The sequence below is a fragment of the Lepidochelys kempii genome, chromosome 3 (assembly GCF_965140265.1).
Source record: "Lepidochelys kempii isolate rLepKem1 chromosome 3, rLepKem1.hap2, whole genome shotgun sequence".
NCBI classification, from domain to species: Eukaryota; Metazoa; Chordata; order Testudines; family Cheloniidae; genus Lepidochelys; species Lepidochelys kempii.
This window is the reverse complement of record NC_133258.1, coordinates 183,818,667-183,841,219: the sequence shown is the minus strand read 5'-3', so window position 1 is coordinate 183,841,219 and position 22,553 is coordinate 183,818,667. Positions and strand designations below refer to the sequence as shown.

The window sequence follows — 22,553 nt, the reverse complement described above, 5'->3', positions numbered from 1 at the left end:
CAAGCTTTCACACCTAGCTCTATTCCGGAAACTTCTACCAGGACCCGGTCAGAGGTGATGGAATAGGACCCCATGCTAATGTCAGCAACAGCAGTAGTGGATCCAGTCACAGAACTGAAACTGGCGGAACAATCAGCACCGGAATCAGTGCCAGCACTGAATCCAGTGCTTACAACCCCAACACCAGAGGGACCCACCGAACTTGCGCTGGCAGCAGCAGATAACCCTACACAAGAGGCTCAGCCGGAGCCTGAACCCCAACATAGTGCACCAGCGGAGAGCGGTTCACAGTCAATGGAAACAGCCCCACCACCTGCATCGCTTCCAGGGGGACCAAGCCTAGGTCCACAATCCAATGAGGAACTGATGTCTCCAGCATCAAGGGAACAGTTCCAGACCACACAGGAAGCAGATGAAAGCCTCCAGAGAGCTTGGACAGCGGAACGGAGAAACCCACTGCCTCTCAGCTCTTCTAATCAATCCAGGTTTGTTGTAGAAAGAGGACTTTTATACAAGGAAACTCTTTCTTGTGGACACCAGAAAGACTGGGATCGTCAGAGACAGTTGGTAGTTCCAACTAAGTACCCGGGTAAAGCTATTAAGCTTAGCCCATGGTCATCCTAGTGGTCATGATGGGGTGAACAGAACCAAAGACCATTTGGGAAAGTCATTCCACTGGGAGGGAATGGGCAAGGATGTTTATACCTATGTCTGGTCTTGTGAAGTGTGCCAAGGAATGGGAAAACCTCAAGACCAGGTCAAAGCTCCTCTACAGCCATTCCCCATCATTGAGGTTCCATTTCAGCGAGTAGCTGTGGATATTCTGGGTCCTTTTCCGAAAAAGACACCCAGAGGAAAACAGTACATCCTGACTTTCATGGATTTAGCCATCCAATGGCCGGAAGCAGTAGCTCTAAGCAACACCAGGGCCAAAAGTGTGTGCCAGGCACTAACAGACATTTTTGTCAGGGTAGGTTGGCCCTCCAACATCCTCACAGATGCAGGAACTAATTTCCTGGCAGGAACTATGGAAAGCCTTTGGGAAGCTCATGGGGTGAATCACTTGGTTGCCACCCCTTACCATCATCAAACAAATGGCCTGGTGGAAAAGTTTAATGGAACTTTGGGGGCCATGATAAGTAAATTCATAAATGAGCACTCCAATGATTGGGACCTAGTGTTGCAGCAGTTGCTTTTCACCTACAGAACTGTACCACATCCCAGTTTAGGGTTTTCACCATTTGAACTTGTATATGGCCACGAGGTTAAGGGGCCATTACAGTTGGTGAAGCAGCAATTGTAGGGGTTTACACCTTCTCCAGGAACGAACATTCTGGACTTTGTAACCAACCTACAAAACACCCTCCGAACCTCTTTAGCCCTTGCTAAAAAAAAACCTACAGGATGCTCAAAAAGAGCAAAAAGCCTGGTATGATAAACATGCCAGAGAGCATTCCTTCAAAGTAGGGGACGAGGTCATGGTCTTAAAGGCGCTCGAGGCCCATAAAATGGAAGCATTGTGGGAAGGGCCATTCACGGTCCAAGAGCACCTGGGAGCTGTTAATTATCTCATAGCATTCCCCACCTCCAACCGGAAGCCTAAGAGGTACCATATTAATTCTCTAAAGCCCTTTTATTCCAGAGAATTAAAATTTGTCAGTTTACAGCCCAGGGAGGAGATGACGCTGAGTGGCTTGAAGGTGTCTTCTACGAAGGGAAAAGTGCTGGTGGCATGGAAGAGTTGAACGTCTCCATGACCCTTGGGCATATGCAGCGACAGCAGATCCAGGAGCTGTGCACTAGCTATGCGCCAACATTCTCAGCCACCCCAGGACTGACTGAATGGGCATACCACTCCATTGACACAGGTACTGCTCACCCAATTAAAGCCGAACCTTACCGAGTGTCTCCTCAAGCTAAAACTGCTATAGAACGGGAGATCCAGGATATGCTACAGATGGGTGTAATCCACCCCTGTAGCAGTGCATGGGCATCTCCAGTGGTTCTAGTTCCCAAACCAGATGGGGAGATACATTTTTGCGTGGACTACCGTAAGCTAAATGCTGTAACTCGCCCCGACAACTATCCAATGCCATGCACAGATGAACTATCAGAGAAACTGGGACGGGCCCAATTCATCTCTACCTTGGACTTAACCAAGGGGTACTAGCAGGTACTGCTAAATGAATCCGCCAAGGAAAGGTCAGTCTTCACCACACATGTCAGGCTGTATGAATTTAATGTGCTCCCTTTCGGGCTGCGGAATGCACCCACCACCTTTCAAAGACTTGTAGATGGTCTCCTAGAGGGATTAGGAGAATAAGCTGTCGCCTACCTCGATGATGTGGCCATATTTTCAGATTCCTGGGTAGAACACCTGGAACATCTAGAAAAAGTCTTCGAGCGCATAAGGGAGGCAGGACTAACTGTTAAGGCTAGAAGTGTCAAATAGGCCTAAACGGAGTGACTTACCTTGGACACCAGGTGGGTCAAGGAACTATCAACCCCCTACTATCCAAAAAGTGGATGCTATCCAAAAGTGGCCTGTCCCAAAGTCAAAGAAACAGGTCTAATTCTTCTTAGGCTTGGCCGATTATTACAGGCAATTTTACTGCAATACAGCAAGATCACTGCGCCACTGACAGACCTAACCAAAAAGAAACAGCCAAATGCAGTTCAGTGGACTGAAGAGCATCAGAAGGCCTTTAACCAGCTTAAAGCGACACTCCTGTCTGACCCTGTGCTAACGGCCCCAGACTTTGACAAACCGTTCCTAATAACCACAGATGCGTCCGAGCGTGATGTGGGAGCGGTCTTAATGCAGGAAGGACCAAATCGAGAATTCCATCCTGTCGTGTTTCTCAGCAAGAAGCTGTCTGAGAGGGAAAGCTACTGGTCAATCAGTGAAAAGGAATGTTACGCCATTGTGTATGCTCTGGAAAAGCTATGCCCATATGTTTGGGGATGGCACTTCCATCTGCAAACCGACCAGGCTGCGCTACAGTGGCTTCATACCACCACAGGAAATAACAAAAAACTTCTTTGGTGGAGTTTAGCTCTCCAAGATTTTGATTTCGACATACAACACAACACATCTCAGGAGCTTCTAACAAAGTGGCTGATGCACTCTCTCGTGAAAGTTTCCCAGAATTAACTGGTTAAAATCATCCTTGAGATGTGGAAAATATTGTTAGTCTTTATACACTTGGTAGTATATTTAGAGGTGCATGTGTCTCATTAACTCTGGTTTCTCCTAGAGCTCCAGGAAGAAATCACAGCCAGTGTTTCAACCTATCTGATTTGGGGGGCATGTCATAAATATAAAGGGAAGGGTTACCACCTTTCTGTATACAGTGCTATAAAATCCCTCCTGGCCAGAGGCAAAACCCTTTCACCTGTAAAGAGTTAAGAAGCTAAGATAACCTCGCTGGCACCTGACCAAAATGACCAATGAGAAGACAATATACTTTCAAAGCTGGAAGTGTGGGGGGTGGGGACAGACGACAAAGGGTCTTGTCTGTCTGTGTGATGCTTTTGCCAGGAACCGTTCAGGAATGCAGCTCAGAACTCCTGTAAAAAGTTAGTAAGTACGAAAGCCTGAGAGGGTGGAAATAAGGGGGGTCAGTGAGATGCTAGTAAGTAATCTAGCAAGAAATGTGTTAGATTTCCTTTTGTTTAATGGCTGGTAAAATAGGCTGTGCTGAATGGAATATATATTCCTGTTTTTGTGTCGTTTTGTAACTTAAGGTTTTGCCTAGAGGGATTCTCTGTGTTTTGAATCTGATTACCCTGAAAGATATCTACCATCCTGATTTGACAGAGGAGATTCTCTTACCTTTTCTTTAATTAAAATTCTTCTTTTAAGAACCTGGTCGATCTTTCATTGTTCTTAAGATCCAACGAATTGGGTCTGTGTTCACCTGTACAAATTGGTGAGGATTTTTATCAAGCCTTCCCCAGGAAAGGGGGTTTAGGGCTTGGGGGGATATTTTGGGGGGAAGATGTCTCCAAGTGGGCTCTTTCCCTGTTCTTTGTTTAACACGCTTGGTGGTGGCAGCATAGGTTTCAAGGACAAGGCAAAGCTTGTACCTTGGGGAAGTTTTTAACCTAAGCTGGTAAGAATAAGCTTAGGGGGTCTTTCATGCAGGTCCCCACATCTGTACCCTAGAGTTCAGAGTGGGGAAGGAACTTTGACAGGGTCAAACAAAGGGAACCTGATGGGGACACCAAGCAGAGAACCCTGGACAGCGCCCACTGCTCCTCGATGGCGTCAACGGAGCCAGAGGAACTCTGCCCGGATGCATGAACAGACGGAGGATTGGAAATAGGCCCCACAGTCACAGGAGTCTCCATCAGCCAACCTCCTCTCCCTGGTTTTATAGATGGCCATTTTAGCCAGGGCCAGGAGGAGGTTGACCAGGAGGTCCCGTGGATTTGTGGGGCCACAGAGAGTGCATAGAAAAGGAGGTGAGGGGAAAAGTGTAGCAAGAAACGTAATAAAATATTTGTGAGGAGCTGGAATAGGGGCTGCAACCTGGCGCACTCCAAGTAAACATGCACCAGGGTCTCCCTCACGCCGCAGAAGGGGCAGGTGTCTGGGACGGGGGTAAACCGTGCCAAATACATGCCTGTGCTCACGGCCCCGTGAAGGAGCCACCAACTGATATCCCCGGCGGGCCTTGGGACCAGGTTAGAGTATAGGCTGGCCCACCAGGGTTCCTCACCCTCTAAAGGTGGCAAGAGGTCCCGCCACTTTGTGTCAGGGCGAGATGCGAAGGTGAGAAAGTGAAGGGTGTGGAGCACAAGCATGTATAGATATTTCCTTGGCATGGTCTGAAAATGAACTGGCTGCAAGTCATGTAGCTGGCTCACAGTGAAGGGGCGGGGGGCCTGTTGGGTCCATGGGGCAGGGGCCCGATGAAAAGGTCTGGAGGGCCTGGGGTGGAGGGTGGGCGGGGTGTGCCCTTTTGCAGGACCCGGTCGAGGTAGACCCAAGCAGCAGGCGGTAAAGCGGCCCTCACCTCCTGAAGTATGTGCCAGGGAGTATGAGGTCTGGAAAGCCCCATGCGCTGAGTGAGTATCAGGGGATCCAGCCCGTCTCCCCGGTCGTAGTCCAGGAGGTCTCTGACTCTGGTGACTTCTGCCAGGACCAACCTCTGGTGCACCGAGCTGGACTCCACCACCTGCACACGGAGCTGGGGGTTGTGTAGCAGAGGCTCCGTGAGGAGATCTTCCACCACAGTGGCTACCATGGACCTGGTCATGGAGAACTGTTTCCAGGTCCAGAGGAGGTCCTGGTAGAAGACTGGCAGCCCGGAGAGGTCTTGCAGAAGACCTCTCAGATGGAGATAAAGGAGCTGCCAGTGGTATCGGAGCCCTCGGAAGTGGCACAGGAAGGCGTGTGCTAGTACTCTCGATGTTGGGCTACCTGCACCATAAAGGAACCTCTGCAGGGCCTGGAGGTAAAAGACATGGACCTGAGTGCGTAGGCACTTCAGGGCCTTCCCTCCCACTTCGAGGGGCAGGTGGAGGACCCCTACAGAGACCCAGTGCACTCTTGGCCAAAAGAACTCCAGAATCGCTGTCCAGAGGTTGGCCAGGAAACCCGGGGCCGGGACCAGGGTGTTGAGCCAGTGCCAGAGCATGGACAGGACTAGTTGATTAAGAACTAGTGCTCTTCCTTGAAGGGAAAGGCACCAGAGTAGTCCTGTCCAGTTCCGGAGCCGCTCAGTCACCCTGCCTTCTAAACTGTGCCAGTTCTCTGGCAGAGACGGATGCGTGGCAGAAAGGTAAACACTGAGATAGAGCAGCGGACCCGTGGTCCACCGGATGGCCTGAAGCGCGGGTGGGAGGGAGCTCACCTGCCATCCATCCCCGTTACAGGAGAGTGATCGAAGGTAGAGACAGGAGCCCCAGATTAAGCAGGTCCCTTTTCCCTGGGTAAGGCAGTTCCAGAACAATCAGGAACTTACTAGATCCAATTAAAGCAGGCAAGCTAATTAGGACACCTGGAGCCAATTAGGAATCTACTAGAATCAATTGAGGCAGGCAGGCTAATCAGGGCATCTGGTTAAAAAAAGACCTCCCTTCAGTTGGTCTGGTGTGCTCAAGGAGCTGGGAGCAAGAGGGTGTGCTTCTGGAGGACTGTGGAGTACAAGCATTATCAAGCATCAGGAGGAAGGTCCTGTGGTGATGGTAAAGAAGTTGCTGGCAGAGACCATGGGTAAGTAGCCCAGGGAGTTGTAGCTGTCACACAGCTGGTTCAGGAGACATTGCAGACAGCTGCTATCCACAGGGCCTTGGGCTGGAACCCAGATTAGAGAGCGGGCCCAGGTTCCCCTCATCCCGCCAACTCCCCATTTGACACGGAAGGCATTGACCTGGACTGAGAGTCACATCAGAGGGGAAGGTCTAATTTGGAGAAGGGATCTGGTCTGTCCCCAATACACTAGGCAGGACAACAGAGACTGTGGGGATTGTTCTCCTCCTTCTCTGCCAGGTTGGCCAGTGATGAGGTTAGTTAAGTGAATGGCTGGTTTAAGCCATGAGCAAAAATGGCCAAACTGAGGGCTGCCATGAACCTCTGAGGTGAGCAAATCCATCAGAAAGTGTAGGACCCACCAAAGCAGAGGAGGAACTTTGTCACAATTCCCAAATAATTTTTTTAAAATACACATTCAGGGAAGCTATGCAGGGGTGGGTTAAATCTCTTACTGTATGAATCCTCCAACTTATATGCATGAACATATAGTCTTGTCAAGTTCAATACATCCATCTGAATGTGTCTGAGTAGTTCTGACCTTGTTCTGCCGACATTTCAAAAGGGGAATTGTAATGGCATAGATGAGCATATGTAATGGAAAGATGAGCACATTACCCTGTTCTCTAATGTGCTTACATCCATACACACAGAGAAAGGTTAGCACCAAATTGATAAAACTCTGAGTTCAGAAATAATAAGCAATAGAATTGGGAAAGCAAAAGTATGGTTGAGAAAGCATTTGCATTATAAGCCACTGTTTTCAGGCTCCAGTAATTTTAATGGGATAGGTGTGCGACAGCCTTTAAGATGATGTTTTGCGCATTACTGTAAGCTCAAATATGATTTTTTTTAAATTTACCTCTCCACCCAGTTAAATGTTTTTCAGCTATTTCTTCTCAGCTTCATAAATCTGCTTCTCATTAAAACTTCATATTTGCCATGATCTGTCAGTCCTATAAAGAGCCCCATCTAGTCCTAATTTGCCACATTCTAGCCTGAGAGGGTGGAAATAAGGGGGGGTCAGTGAGATGCTAGCAAGCCAGATGCCAGCTCTTGCCCAATCTGCAGGCATAAGCTAAGAACTAACAAATTCATAGTTCAAGACCAGATCAGTTCACCTGTATGTTAGTTTAGCTAAAAACAGGTATTAGTCTTATGAGAATGTATTTAATATTTAGACTTTGAAATACTTGTAAATTGCTGCATGTATTAATCCCACTTGTAATGTCTGCATTGCATGCTATAAGAAAATACGTAAGTTTTGCTTTATAACTTTGAAAATGTTTGCTCTGAACATGTAAACTCAGGCACAGGAATTGCCCTCCCACACTGCCTATCCAGAAGGACTATCCAAACCAGACGGGCCATCAAAGAACATTACAATACAGTAACTCCTCACTTAAAGTCGTCCCGGTTACTGTTGTTACGTTGCTGATCAATTAGAGAACACGCTCCTTTAAAGTTGCGCAATGCTCCCTTATAACGTTGTTTAGCAGCCACCTGCTTTGTCCACTGCTTGCAGAAAGAGCAGACCGTTAGAGCTAGCTGGTGAGGGCTTGGAATCAGGGTGGACCAGCAGCCCCCCTATCAGTTCCCCACTCCCCTAAGTTCCCTGTGCAGTGGCAACCGCCCAGAAAGCTATCAATTGCCGACAGTTCAGCTGTCCCTCCCCCAACTGCCATGTGCTGCTCCTGCCCTCTGCCTTGGAGCTTCTCCCAGGAGCCTCCTGCTTGCTGTGCAGGGGGGTGGGGAAGGGGGTGCTAATGTCAAGGTGTTCCCCTCCCCCCTGTTCCTTCCCCCCATTTACCCCATCTCCATAGAGCATGGGGGACACATGACAGAGCTCAGGATTGAGGGAGCTTGCTGGCAGCAGCTGCTGTTTCAACTTGCTGATCTACTTAAAAAGGCAATGTACTTAGAGTGGGGTCAGCATGCTTAAAGGGGCAATGCACATCTCTCTCACATACACACACAGAGCATGTGTCTCTGTCTCTGTCTGCCATGCTGTCTCCACTCCCTCCATTTGTGCTGCCTTGTAGAGTGTGAGGCTACCTTAACAACAATATGTTAACCCTTGAGGGTTCAGCTGAGTGCTAGTTCATCATTTAGCGGTAAGGCATTCCCTTGGAAATATTCCACCCTCTTCCACCCTCTGACTTCACCACCTCAACCAAGCTTCACAGTCATCATTGCTGTACAGTATTAAATTGTTTGTTTAAAACTTATTTTGTGTGTGTGTGTGTATATATAATTAGTCTTTTGTCTGGAGAAAAAAAATTCCCTTGAACCTAACGCCCCCTATTTCCATTAATTCTTATGGGGAAATTGGATTTGCTTAACATCATTTTGCTTAAAGTCACATTTTTCAGGAACATAACTACAGTGTTAAGCGAAGAGTTAATGTACAAAGGATTAGTTAATGGTGCTATCGCATCCATGGAGGAGTATGTGCTGAAGGCCTCATCCCATTGCTTTGAATGCTGAAAGAGGGAAATAAAAATAGCAGGATTATCGATTAATTGCAGTTAACTCACACAATTAACTGAAAAAATTAATCACGATTAATCACCATTTTAATCGCAGTGTTAAACAATAGAATACGAATTGAAATTTATTAAATATTTTTGGATGTTTTTCTACATTTGCAAATATTTTGTTTTAAATTACAACACACAATACAAAGTGTACAGTGATCACTTTATATTATCATAGATTCATAGAATATCAGGGTTGGAAGAGACCTCAGGAGGTCATCTAGTCCAACCCCCTGCTCAAAGCAAGACCAATCTCCAACTAAATCATCCCAGCCAGGGCTTTGTTAAGCCTGATCTGAAAAAACCTCAAAGAAAGGAGATTCCACCACTTCCCTAGGTAACTCATTCCAGTGCTTCACCACCCTCCTAGTGAAAAAGTTTTTCTTAATATCCAACCTAAACCTCCCCCACTGCAACTTGAGACCATTACTCCTCGTTCTGTCATTTGCTACCACTGAAAACAGTCTAGATCCATCCTCTTTGGAATCCCCTTTCAGGTAGTTGAAAGCAGCTATCAACCCCCCCCCCCCATTCTTCTCTTTTGCAGACTAAATAATCCCAGTTCCCTCAGACTCTCCTAATAAGTCATGTACTCCAGCCCCCTAATCATTTTTGTTGCCCTCCACTGGACTCTTTCCAATTTTTCCACATCCATCTTGTAGTATGGGGCCCAAAGCTGGACACAGTATTTCAGATTAGGCCTCATCAATGCTGAATAGAGGGGAACAATCAAATCCCTCGATCAGCTGGCAATGCTCCTACTTATACAGCCCAAAATGCCATTAGCCTTCTTGACAACAAGGGCACACTGTTGACTCATATCCAGCTTCTGGTCCACTGTAACCCCTGGGTCCTTTTCTGCAGAACTGCTGCCTAGCCACTCAGTCCCTAGTCTGTAGCAGTGCATGGGATTCTTCTGTCCTAAGTGCAGGACTCTGCACTTGTCCTTGTTGAATCTCATCAGATTTCTTTTGGCCCAGTCCTCTAATTTTTCTAGGTCCCTCTGGATCCTATCCCTACCCTCCAGTGTATCTACGACTCCTCCCAGTTTAGTGCCATCTGCAAACTTGCAGAGGGTGCAATCTACGCCATCCTCCAGATCATTAATTAAGTTATTGAACAAAACCGGCCCCAGGACTGACCCTTGGGGCACTCCGCTTGATACTGGCTCCCAACTAGACATGGAGCCATTGATCACTACCTGTTGAGCCCGACAATTTAGCCAGCTTTCTATCCAACTTATAGTCCATTCATCCAGCCCATACTTCTTTAACTTGCCGGCAAGAATACTGTGGGAGACCGTATCAAAAGCTTTGCTAAAGTCAAGGAATAACAAGTCCACTGTTTTCCCCTCATCTGCAGAGCCAGTTATCTCTTCATAGAAGGCAATTAGATTAGTCAGGCATGACTTGCCCTTGGTGAATCCATGTTAACTGTTCCTGATCACTTTCCTCTCCTCTAAGTGCTTCAAAATTGATTCCTTGATGACCTGCTCCATGATTTTTCCAGGGACTTAGGTGAGGCTGACTGGTCTGTATTTCCCCAGATCCTCCTTCCCCTTTTTAAAGATGGGCATTGCATTAGCCTTTTTCCAGTCATCCGGGACCTCCCCCGATCGCCATGAGTTTTCAAAGATAATGGCCAATGGCTCTGCAATCACATCCGCCAACTCCTTAAGCACCCTCAGATGCAGTGTATCCGGCCCCATGGACTTGTGCTCATCCAGCTTTTCTAAATTGTCTTGAACCACTTCTTTCTCTATAGAGGGATGGTCACCTCCTCCCCATGCTGTGCTGCCCAGTGCAGCAGTGTGGGAGCTGACCTTGTTCGTGAAGACAGAGGCAAAAAAAGCACTGAGTACATTACCTTTTTTCATATTCGCTGTCATGAGGTTGCTTCCTCCATTCAGTAAGGGGCCCACACTTTCCTTGACCTTCTTCTTGTTGCTAACATACCTATGGAAACCCTTCTTGTTACTCTTAACATCTCTTGCTAGCTGCACCTCCAGGTATGATTTGGCCTTCCTGATTTCACTCCTGCATGCCTGAGCAATATTTTTATACTCCTCCCTGGTCATTTGTACAATCTTCCCTTCTTGTAAGCTTCTCTTTTGTGTTTAAGATCAGCAAGGATTTCACTGTTAAGCCAAGCTAGTCGCCTGCCATATTTGCTTTTCTTTCTCCACATCGGGATGGTTTGTTCCTGCAACCTGAATAAGGATTCTTTAAAATACAGCCAGCTCTCCTGGACTCCTTTCCCCCTCATGTTATTCTTCCAGGGGATCCTGCCCATCAGTTCCCTAAGGGAGTCAAAGTCTGCTTTTCTGAAGTCCAGGGACCCTATTTGCTGCTTTCCTTTCTTCCTTGTGTTAGGATCCTGAACTCAACCATCTCGTGGTCACTGCGTCCCCGGTTCCCATCCACTTTTGCTTCCCCTACTAATTCTTCCCCATTTGTGAGCAGCAGTTCAAGAAGAGCTCTACCCCAAGTTGGTTCCTCCAGCACTTGCACCAGGAAATTGTCCGCTACACTTTCCAAAAACTCCCTGGATTATCTGTGCAGTGCTGTATTACTCTCCAAGCAGATATCAGGGTGATTGAAGTGCCCCATGAGAATCAGGGCCTGCGATCTAGTAACCTCTGTTAGTTGCCGGAAGAAAACCTCATCCACCTCATCCCGCTGGTCTGGTGGTCTATAGCAGATTTCCACCACAACATGACCCTGGTTGCTCACACTTCTAAACTTAATCCAGACACTCTCAGGTTTTTCTGCAGTTTCATACCGGAGCTCTGAGCAGTCATACTGCTCTCTTACATACAATGCAACTCCCCCACCTTTTCTGCCCTACCTGTCATAGAATCATAGAATATCAGGGTTGGAAGGGACCCCTGAAGGTCATCTAGTCCAACCCCCTGCTCGAAGCAGGACCAATTCCCAGTTAAATCATCCCAGCCAGGGCTTTGTCAAGCCTGACCTTAAAAACCTCTAAGGAAGGAGATTCTACCACCTCCCTAGGTAACGCATTCCAGTGTTTCACCACCCTCTTAGTGAAAAAGTTTTTCCTAATATCCAATCTAAACCTCCCCCACTGCAACTTGAGACCATTACTCCTCGTTCTGTCATCTGCTACCATTGAGAACAGTCTAGAGCCATCCTCTTTGGAACCCCCTTTCAGGTAGTTGAAAGCAGCTATCAAATCCCCCCTCATTCTTCTCTTCTGCAGGCTAAACAATCCCAGCTCCCTCAGCCTCTCCTCATAAGTCATGTGTTCTAGACCCCTAATCATTTTTGTTGCCCTTCGCTGGACTCTCTCCAATTTATCCACATCCTTCTTGTAGTGTGGGGCCCAAAACTGGACACAGTACTCCAGATGAGGCCTCACCAATGTCGAATAGAGGGGAACGATCACGTCCCTCGATCTGCTCGCTATGCCCCTACTTATACATCCCAAAATGCCATTGGCCTTCTTGGCAACTGCTGGCTCATATCCAGCTTCTCGTCCACTGTCACCCCTAGGTCCTTTTCCGCAGAACAACTGCCTAGCCATTCGGTCCCTAGTCTGTAGCGGTGCATTGGATTCTTCCATCCTAAGTGCAGGACCCTGCACTTATCCTTATTGAACCTCATCAGATTTCTTTTGGCCCAATCCTCCAATTTGTCTAGGTCCTTCTGTATCCTATCCCTCCCCTTCCTGAACAGTTTATATCCATCCATGACAGTACTCCACTCAGGTGAGTTATCCCACCAAGTCTCTGTTATTCCAAACACAGCATAATTCCTTGACTGTGCCAGAACTTCCAGTTCTCCCTGTTTGTTTCCCAGGCTTCTTGCATTTGTGTACCAGCACTTAAGATAAGTTGCTGATCGTCCCTCTTTCTCAGTATGAGGCAGGAGTCCTCCCCTCTTGCGCTCTCCTGCTCGTGCTTCCATCCCACTTCCCCACTTACTTCAGGGCTTTGGTCTCCTTCCCCCAGTGAACCTAGTTTAAAGCCCTCCTCACTAGGTTAGCCAGCCTGCTTCCGAAGATGCTCTTCCCTCTCTTCATTAGGTGGAGCCCATCTCTGCCGAGCTATCCTTCTTCTTGGAACACCATCCCATGGTCAAAGAATCCAAAGCCTTTTCTCTGACACCACCTGTGTAGCTATTCGTTGACTTTCACGATTTGACGGTCTCTACCTGGGCCTTTTACTTCCACAGGGAGGATGGACGAGAATACCACTTGCGCCTCAAACTCCTTTATCCTTCTTCCCAGAGCCACGTAGTCTTCAGTGATCCACTCAAGGTCATTCTTGGCAGTATCATTGGTGCCCACGTGGAGAAGCAGGGAGGGGTAGTGATCGGAGGGCTTGATGAGTCTGGGCAGTCTCTCTGTCACATCATGAATCCTAGCTCCTGGCAAGCAGCACACTTCTCAGTTTTCCCGGTCAGGATAGCAGATCGATGACTCAGTCCCCCTGAGGAGGAAGTCCCCAACCACCACCATCCGCATCCTTTTCTTGGGAGCGGTGGTCGTGGAACCCCCATTCCTAGAACAGTGCATCTCATGCCTCCCAACTGGTGGAGTCTCCTTCTGCTCCCTTCTCTCAGATGTATCATCTAGTCCACTCTCCGCCTTAGTACCTGTGGATAGAACATGAAAACAGTTGATCAACTGTATCTGCATTGCTGGTACATGGATGCGCCTCTTTCTTCTTCTGGATGCTGCCAATTTTCTTCACTGTCTTTCTGTCCCCACTGCGCAGCCTGCTCTGATTCTTCAGGTGTTGTGCCCGCAGAAGTATATCCTGATGTCTGTTCAGTAAATCTTCATTTTCTCTTATGCAACAGAGGGTTGATACTTGAACCTTCTCTTCCAATATGGAGACCAGCTTGCACTTTGTACAGACAAAGTTACTCCTGTCCTGTGGAAGAAAGACAAACATGGCACATCCTGTGCAGGTCACAACAGCCGATAGCTCACTATCCATATTACCCTCCTTCTAAGAGCTTCCTCAGCTGTTGCAGTAACTACTCAGAGAAACCTGTAAGATGAAAGCCTAAGTGGGCTCTCCCAAGGTGAACTCCCAGTCAAACTCCCTCTGTTCACCTCTCCACTGTTCACAACTGGCTGTCTTTTTATAACAATCAGGCCCACTCAAGGTCCACCTGGAATAAAGCAGTCCCAATTCACACTTTTCAAACAATGAAGCACATGGTCAAACTGACAGACTATCCCCGCAACAGACACTCAGATACTCACCAACACCGTCCCCCAATGCAAAATTAATACATATATATTTTATATGTTTATATATTTTTTAAATAAAAATATATTTTATTTCAAATATTTGCACAGTAGAAATGGTAAACAAAAGAAATACTATTTTTCAATTCACCTCATACAAGTACTGTAGTGCAATCTCTTTATTGTGAAAGTGCAATTTACAAATTTTTTTGTTACATAACTGCACTCAAAAACAAAAAATGTAAAACTTTAGAGCCTATAATTCCATTCAGTCCTACTTCTTGTTCAGCTTATTGCTAAGACAAATAAGTTTGTTTACATTTATGGGAGATAATTCTGTCTGTTTCTTATTTACAGTGTCACCTGAAAGTGAGAACAGGCGTTCACCTGGAAATTTTGTAGCCGGCATTGCAAGGTATTTACATGCCAGATATGCTAAACATTCATATGCCCCTTCATGCTTCTGCCACCATTCCAGAGGACATGCTTCCACGTTGATGATGCTTGTTAAAAAAATAATGTATTAATTAAATTTGTGACTGAACTTCTTGGAGGAGAATTGTATGTCTCCTGCTCTGTTTTATCTACATTCATGTTACAGCAGTCCCAGATAACGACCCAGCACATGTTGTTCATTTTAAGAACACTTTCACTGCAGATTTGACAAAATGCAAAGAAGGTTACAATGTGAGATTTCTAAAGATAGCTCCAAAACTTGACCCAAGGTTTAAGAATCGGAAATGCCTTCCAAAATCTGAGGGAGATGAGGTGTGGAGCATGCTCGCAGAAGTCTTAAACAAGCAACACTCTGATGCAGAAACTACAGAACCCGAACCACAAAAAAGAAAATCAGCTTTGTGCTGGTAGCATCTGACTTCAGATGATGAAAATGAACATGAATCAGTTTGCACTGCTTTGGATCGTTATCTAGCAGAACTCATCATCAGCATGGACACATATCCCCTGGAATGGTGGTTGAAGCATGAAGGGACATATGAATCTTTAGTGCATCTGGCATATAAATATGCAAATGCCTGTTCTCACTTTCAGGTGACATTGTAAACAAGAAGCGGGGAGCATTATCTCCTGCAAATGTAAACAAACTTGTCTGAGCAATTGGTTGAACAAGAAGTAGGACTGTATGGACTTGTAGGCTCTAAAGTTTTACATTGTTTTGTTTTTGAGTGCAGTTATTTTTTGGTACATAATTCTACATTTGTAAATTCAACTTTCATGATAAAGAGATTCCATTATAATACTTGTATTAGGTGAACTGAAAAATAGTATTTCTTTTTACAGTGCAAATATTTGTAATCAAATGGAAAGTGAGCACTGTATACTTTGTATACTGTGTTGTAATCAATATATTTGAAAATGGAGAAAACATTCAAAAATATTTAAATAAATGGTATTGTATTATTCTTTAACAGTGCAATTAATCATGATTAATTTTTTAAATCGCTTGACAGCCTTAAAATAGTTGATGTGAAGATTTTTCATCTTTTTGGCTGTTTGAACTCTGACACGGGTAGAGACACCAAACTGAAGCCAGAAATCTTCAGGGATTACCCCTGGGTCTGCCCTGACAGTTAGTTTGAACTGACAGATCACTACAACTCTGTAAATAACTTACTCCATTCTCCTAGTTAATAAAAAGAAAAGGAGTACTTGTGGCACCATAGAGACAAACATTTATTTGAGCATAAGCTTTCGTGAGCTACAGCTCACTTCATCGGATGCATTCAGTGCGTCCACTGAATGCATCCGATGAAGTGGGCTGTAGCTCACGAAAGCTTATGCTCAAATAAATTTGTTAATCTCTAAGGTGCCACAAGTACTCCTTTTCTTTTTGCGAATACAGACTAACACGGCTGCTACTCTGAAACTAGTTAATAAAGCTTTAGATAATTTTATTACAGGATTGGCTACAAGTGTTGGCTTTGATGTATGATCTAGGGTACCAGCTGATGTAGGGTAAGTGACTGGTCTCTTAGGACTGGAAGCAACCTGAATGTGGTGTGATTTTTGTTGTGTTTGACCATTTATCACTAAGTCCAGTTTGTCTGGGTGGCAAGGTAGGCTAGAGGGGCTAAGACGACTGTCTGTAGACTCCATGCTAAGACTGTTACAGTGATCCAGGAGTTCACATTTCTTACTGGCTTGGTGAAATCTAATTATAGAACATACCACCAGTTTGGTGTGTCTGCCCTGTGTTTGACAGTCTGCCCTTAGGTAGGCACTCATGGCTGTGAGCCACTCCAGATATTGTGACAGGTCAGGTGTTAGTATGGTGAAAATCTGGGTCTCATAATGAAAAAAAGCTTAACAGAACACCGTCAGGTCTCCTCCCCATGGCTGAGCCTCATCTCTCTTTATGTAGTCCTCCCTGACCCTTTCATAGCTGGGGCCACTTAATCACAATTAAGCCACCCAATCAGGATCAGTTAGGGGATAACTTCCACATTGCCAGACCTTTCGCCATAATTTTCCTATGGAATGCATTTTAAAACTAGGTCTCAGAAACCCATCTCTATTACTGAGGAAATAGAATTCTCCCAACAGCGACCAGGCCACAAAATGGCACAATTGCATCAAAGCTTCAAGGAACTTCTGCTCTTGCTGTCTGAATCCCCCACCATATCTGAAAAAATTGCTAGTGGCTCTATGTAGGTCCAAATCACCAGGCTACCCCTACAAAAACCACATTACAGCAGTGCCCTTGGTGTCCCTGAAGACCTGTGTGTAGCACGGAGGAGATGTGGACTTTGTGCATGGGCTCCTCAAATTCCTTCATTGATTCTGCTGTGGGTAAGATTTACTTCTAAATAGGTTTTCTCCACTCGTACAGGCCAAGAACCTGCATAGTGTTTTGTCACTAACATTCTTGTAGACAAGTAGAAAAAACTCAGGTATTTGAATAAGATAATTACAATTAACATTTTCAATCAGCATTGTCTTAACTCAGGGTGTTTGTATAGAGAGAATTGTTCCTTATCAAAATGTATGTAGAATAAAAAAATTACCATTCACATCACAGGCTGGAGTAGCCAGACTAGTATGTGTTTGATATCTGAGCAGTTTGCTGTCTTAATATTTTTGATCTCTTATCTGCACAGTTTTGCAAGCATCATATTTCATGTATAGATGTGATGGGGAGAGATCTATAGTAGCAGTTCTATCCATAATGCATTCATCCCAGCACACATGCTTGCTTCTGTTCTATCTCCACTGTAGATACTTTTAATATCTATTTTTTAATAGTATTGAAGTTACTTCAGTCGGTGAGTGTCTAAATCTTTACAGCATACAAAAGGAAAGTTTAGCAAGAAGTAGGGAGATGGAATAACAAGTGTAGCTTAGATGAGAATTTTAGCATTAATCTTGATTCTTTTAAAGAGCTCCTGTTTTATTTACACTCTCATTTCATGTACTGCAGAACTCCTGTACATTTTTTTTTAACCAGCAATCATATTTGACCCATATTACAGTAGGTACATGGGTGGCGAGTTCCATGAGCCCGTGATGCCTCGGCACCACATATTCCTGGCCCGGGACCCAGTTCCAGCAATGTCTGAGGCCAGGTCTCTCCCTCGGCCCTGCCTTCCACCCCACATCCCCCGCATCCCCCAGGCCATTTAAAACAGCCTGGGGCCCACTCTCACCACCGGCAGCGCAGCAGAGCTGAGTGGCTTCCTGCCTGCTTGCTCCATGTTGTTGCTGGCCCCTCCCTGCTGCCCCTGGGCGGGGTGGGTCTGTGTCACTCCCCAAGCGCCCCTGTGGCCAATAGTATGCTGTGGGGGCAGTGTCTGGGGTAGCAGCACATGGAGACTCCCAACCCACCCTGCCTAGGAGCCCCAGGTAAGTGCCGTGCCCCCCACCCCCTCCCAGAGCCTGCAATGCCCCTTTCAGCCCCCAAACTCCCTCCCAGAGCCTGCACCCCTCACCCCTTCCTGCATCCCCACCCCTTGCCCAAGCTCAGAGCCTACACCCAAACTCCATCCCAGAGCCTGCACCCCAGACCTCTTCCCCCACCCACACTCTCTCCCAGAGCCCAACCTCTCATCCGTCCTGCATCCCAATCCCCTGCCCCAGCCCAGGGCCTGCACCCCAGACCTCCTCCCCCACACCCAAAATCCCTCCCAGAGCCTTACGCAGATGGGGCCTTGTGCGAGAGGAGTTTGGGGAGGGGGTGGGTTCTGGGCACCACCAAAATTTCTACAAACCTTCCACCCCTGAGTAGGTACAAAATGAATGATTCACACAGTTCTAATACTTGTACACAACTATTTAGATTACAATTTTTGATGCTGAAACCAGCCATTATCCATTTCTAACTGAGTTCTCCTACATTTAGAATTCTCTGGTAGTGACAAGTATCCAGCAGGCAATAAGTGTAAGTGTCCTCAAGTAATGTTGCACTTTACACTGCACTTGAACAGGAAAAGAGCTTATAAGTATAAATAATCAGTTAGTTACAGAGTGCCAGATCAAGACAGGTTTTGGCATGTACCAGGTCTTTTGCTGATTTAATAAACTCCCCTGGCTAAAGCATGCACAAGCACAGCACTTCCATTTTGAATTGAAAAAAATAATTGGCTCTTGATTCCCAGGCACCAATCATTACTCAACACAGCCAAGATTGTTCTGGTTCTGAGTTTCTTCAGTTCCTTTAATAGCTTCAGTCTGTCTAGAGTCTTCCAGTTCCTCTCAGTACCAAACTCAGGAGCTTTATGCTCTGTACACAGAGAAATACACCTGCTAACAATTCTGACTGGTTGGTAACAATGGTCTTTCAACTTTCTCTCACTTTATGCTATTGCTTTCATCCTCAATGTGCTTATGAGTGCAGTTATGCTTGTTTATGCAAACCTTTGAGCAGAAATATGGCCTAAAGCCCAAGTTATGATAGGGTCAGACAACTATAAAAGTATTAATTGCAAATAGCAATCTTAAACCAAAATTCAGTTCAAAAGTTGTACTGTCATTAACCCAAAGCAAAAATAATAAGCAGTGCCATCCACTAGAACTGAGAGATGTATATTAGAATCAGGGCTTTAGGTTTCTTATAATGCCAAAGGTATGATAGTCAAGGTATTAACTGAGGAGGAAAAACAGAATAGATTTAATATGTTATTTAAATAAAATACCTTTTTCTGTCTTCTGTCAACCCTATTATGTGTATTGATTGCCAAAAAGAACTGTTTGTCTGTCATTGCAATTGTTGTTATGGAGTCAATGGGATTAGTTTTTCAAATGGTGTAAATCATTATAGCTCCACTGACTTCAAGAGAGCTACAAATTACATCAGGTGTGGATCTGGCCAGTATGTCTTAGAAGTTTTGAGTGTCATATACTAAGACTGATGCAAGAATAGAAAGTATCAGTTGCATTTCCAAATAAAAAAGCAATGTAAGTGATCCACTATACATATTTTCTGCTGTGCTTTATAGATTGATAGGTTTAGATCTTGAACTACTTGCATTTATCTGACCCAGGCTAGAGAGATTTCTAAGGAATACCTGGGTTTTTTAAGCTATAAGTAACTGGTTTAAATCATCATTTAGGATAAGAATTTGCTACTCATATCCAATCTCTTTAGTATATTAAGCTTAGATTGCATTTTTGTTTATTTGCTAGGTAACCTGCTTTAATCTGTTTGCTAGCCCTTATAATCACTTAAAATCTATATTTTCTAGTTAATAAATTTGGTTTTTGCTTTATCACAAACCACTGTGTGGAAATCATAACTTTGGAGCAGAAAGCTGCTGCAGATCTTCCTCCACATTGAGGGAGTGGGCGAATTTAATAAACTTAAGCTGTACATTTCCCTTGGCAGCACCAGCTAGTATAATTTTGGGTTTACTCTCCAGAGGGGAGTGTGTGCCTGAGAAGCTGGTAAGTGCCCTAGCTGTATAGCCTTCCCATGCAGAGGCTGGTCAGAAAGCCTGTCTGCATGTTACAATAGCTGGGTGTGTCCCTAGAGGGACAAAAGAATACTCAAGCTTTGCCTAATTTAGGAATGCATCTTCTTAGCAAATGGCAAGCAGAGTACTATTGTAAAATATAATTACTGAAAAGACACTACTCTTCTTAGTAAGTTGGAAATAGAACAGGATAGTGAGTGTCTGAGAGGGAGCTTCCAGTGGATTCCAAATGCCATAGTCAGTGCAGACATCTGGAAGTGGCTTGATGAAAATGATCCACAAAGTTATGTCTGTAGTTAAAGCAGCAGTTCAAGATCATAAGTTATCTGACTCCAAACTGGGTAGGTAATGGCCACTCTGCTGCCAGGAGCCTCCACAGCTTAAATGGAATTCTCTCATTCTCCCCCCCCCCCCCCGCCACACACATAAAATACACATTTCTATTCTGAAAATACCTGTCTAAATGGCACTGTGGGATTTTACAACTATTGTGTCTCAAATGATATCCAGATCAAATATACTCAGTGTATGTTTTTTTTTTCTAAAATAACCTTTTTTTAAAGTAACTCCCAGCCCTGCAAACTTAACCTGTGATTGAAAGTCCAGCTGGGCGCTGCCCTCATTCTATGTCATCGCTAGTAAAAAGTTTCTTCAGGTTAAATTTTGTCCTCAGTGATATCTGTACAACCTTGTTGCTTTCAACTGGTTTAAATAGGTGTAACTGGCTCTATAATTTGAACTTTTTGGTGATGAAGCTCAAAAAGCCATAAAATTCAGATCCCTTTCTTTTAGCCCTGCAGTACCAATACAGCTAACAGAATTCAAAAATTTTTGTCAGCAAAGTCAGTAGATAGGACTTTAAATATCCCTGGGGAGCAGATGTGAGGAGGAAGGTGCTGTTTTTACAATCATAGCTCTGAGAAGAATTGCACATTAACTTGAAGAGCACCTTGGAAGTGCACTAAATTATGGTAAAACTGCAACTCTGCCCCCAGGACCCATAAAGAAGAAGAATTTAATCCAATAACTACTTTTTGTTTCTATCATTATTACTGTAAATAATGAAAACACAATTCTGAATCTCAGAACAATTGTGTTGAATAAGAATTACAGTATAGACTTATTATTTGTAAATAAAATAACATAAATGAACACCTAAATTCCTAAGTTTGGTGGTATAGGTATAGTTTATCATAAGGTGCTATGTTTACTGAAGCTACAGTTTAACATTTTTTTACAAAATGTCTCGTCACATACAGGTGGATATTGGTCATATGAAATTGCCAAATGAAGCAGTGCTTGTGAGGTTTTAGTTTGGCCAGTGGATGAGCTGTCATTTTTACAGTTGGATATATAAGCAGAGAAACAGTTCACTCTGCAAAGCTCTGCTTGACTCCTACCGCAGCCAAGCTTGCTCAGCAGTAGAAAGAAATTCCTTCGAAAAGCTTTTGTGAAAATTGCATACAGGAATGGGGTTGTGTAGGAGTTGACCGGATAAAACAAAACAAGCAAAATCTTGGGAGTTTATCACTGTGATGAGAGTGATATGAGAGGTATGTTAAAAGCAGATGACATGGCAAAAAATGAGATAGGTGCCATGCAGGTAAAATCTGTGAAGATCAATATTGCCATTCTCTTTGCAATCTTGGTATCTTTGTTTGTAGCCACCAGTTCTGGATTTTGAACTGCTATATAAATTTTAATATAACAAGCACAAATGACGATAAAGGCAACAACATTTAACACTAAGACAATCAATATGTAGGCTTGGGAAAGAGACATTTCAATATCCTCGAGTAAACAAATACTGACCTTCATGTAACTGCTGACTCCTAAAAGAGGCAAAGCTGCTATTATAATTGAAAATATCCAGCCTGCAAGCTGGATTGCATTGCATTGCATACGTGATGGCATGCTACCTTTCTAGAGTGATCACAGTTAATGTATAAACTGAAAGTTCACTTGCAAACACTGAAAACGCCAGCAATACTGCAACCACAGCCTGTTTGCCAGTCTATTGCCTGGTTGTAGGACTGACTCCTGGTTTGGGCATCAACAGAAGCAATAAGCAGCAAATAAAGTCCCATGCAAAAATCGGCAAAGGAGAGGTTGCACATAAGGAAGAGCGGAACAGTGAGTTTGTAATGGCTAGTTAGTAGAAAAAGGAATACAATGAAATTGCCAGCAATTGCTAGGATATTAATAAATCAAATGAAGATTCTGAGAAAGCTGGATCCCATGATTCAGAGGGAGGGCTCCTGCCTCATACTGAGAAAGAGGGATGATCAGCGAGTTATCTCAAGTGCCTATACACAACTGCAAGAAGCCTGGGAAACAAGCAGGGAGAACTGGAAGTCCTGCAGTTAAGGAATTATGCTGTGATTGGAATAACAGAGACTTGGTGGGATAACTCACGTGACTGGAGTACTGTCATGGATGGATATAAACTGTTCAGGAAGGACAGGCAGGGCAGAAAAGGTGGGGGAGTTGCATTGTATGTAAGAGAGCAGTTTGACTGCTCAGAGCTCCGGTATGAAACTGCAGAAAAACCTGAGAGTGTCTGGATTAAGTTTACAAGTGTGAGGAACCAGAGTGATGTCGTGGTGGAAG

At 44.8% G+C, this 22,553-nt stretch overlaps 1 pseudogene; it reads right to left on the bottom strand.

Annotated features, from left to right (window-relative positions):
* LOC140908844 (lutropin-choriogonadotropic hormone receptor-like) overlaps nucleotides 1-22,183 on the bottom strand; it is a 30,221-nt pseudogene extending 8,038 nt beyond the window's left edge.
* Nucleotides 22,184-22,553: the final 370 nt, after the last annotated feature.